General features: G+C 47.3%; 1 long non-coding RNA gene across 1 annotated transcript in view; it reads left to right on the forward strand.

The window, feature by feature from the left end:
- The first annotated feature begins 391 nt into the window (after positions 1-391).
- Positions 392-919, forward strand: part of LOC122550311 — a 19,629-nt gene continuing 19,101 nt past the window's right edge. The window contains exon 1 of the long non-coding RNA XR_006311810.1: positions 392-433. This is a non-coding gene — a long non-coding RNA (uncharacterized LOC122550311). The remainder of the gene's footprint in view (positions 434-919) is intronic.

A 919-nucleotide genomic window follows, 5' to 3' on the forward strand; every position in this document is an offset into this window, starting at 1 on the left:
CGAATTTTGAGAAATCACTTGTGTTAAAAATAAATTCTTTTTATGTCTTGTCTTTGTGCCAGTTATCATAAGTCTATATATCTGTTGGTTGTTGGCCCTTCTGCCATTGGAAACAATATTTCCTCATTCACTCTTTCAAAGATATTCATGATTTTGAAAACATCTATTAAATCCTCACTTAAACTTCTTTGCTGTCAAGAGAATTGCTGGCCACATTTAACCAGGTCCCAAAGCTTTTTACATTGTATTGAAAGATGAAAACAGTTGTTTCATAATATCCTTTTCACAGCAGAGAGCGGCGCGAGCTGGGCGGAAGTGAAGTTGGAGCGCAGAGCTAGTCGGGAAGGCAAGTGATTGATATTTGAGTGGGTGTGTTCTGGACCCCAGGCCTCCCTCCCATCCTCCTCCTCTAACCTAACTTTAAAGTCCACAGGTAAGCTACTCAGTGTTCTTGTTTTGGAGACGAAGTGTAGAGTAATGGCAGCGCAGGCAGTGGAATGTTCCTCCTGCAGGATGTTTGAGGTAGGGGTGACCACTGATACTCCTGCCGACTTCATCTGCAGGAAATGCAGTCAGCTCCTGCTCCTCACAGACCACGTTATGGAACTGGAACTGGAGTTGGATGAACTGAGGATTATTCGAGAGGCTGAGAGGGTGATAGATAGAAGCTACAGGGACATGGTTACGCCAGAGAACAGTGGTAGCTGGGTAACAGTTAGAGGTGGGAAGGGGAGGAAGCAGGCAGTGCAGGGATCCCCTGTGGTCGTTCCCCTCAACAATAAGTATACCGCTGTGGATACTGTTTGGGGGGAACGGCCTAGCAGGGGTAAGCTGCAGTGACCAGGTCTCTGGCACGAGGTCCGGCTCTGAGGCTCAGAAGGGAAAGGGGGAGAGGAGGAGAGCGCTAGTTATAGGAGAC

This window comes from Chiloscyllium plagiosum, chromosome 5 (genome assembly GCF_004010195.1).
Source record: "Chiloscyllium plagiosum isolate BGI_BamShark_2017 chromosome 5, ASM401019v2, whole genome shotgun sequence".
Taxonomy (NCBI): domain Eukaryota; kingdom Metazoa; phylum Chordata; class Chondrichthyes; order Orectolobiformes; family Hemiscylliidae; genus Chiloscyllium; species Chiloscyllium plagiosum.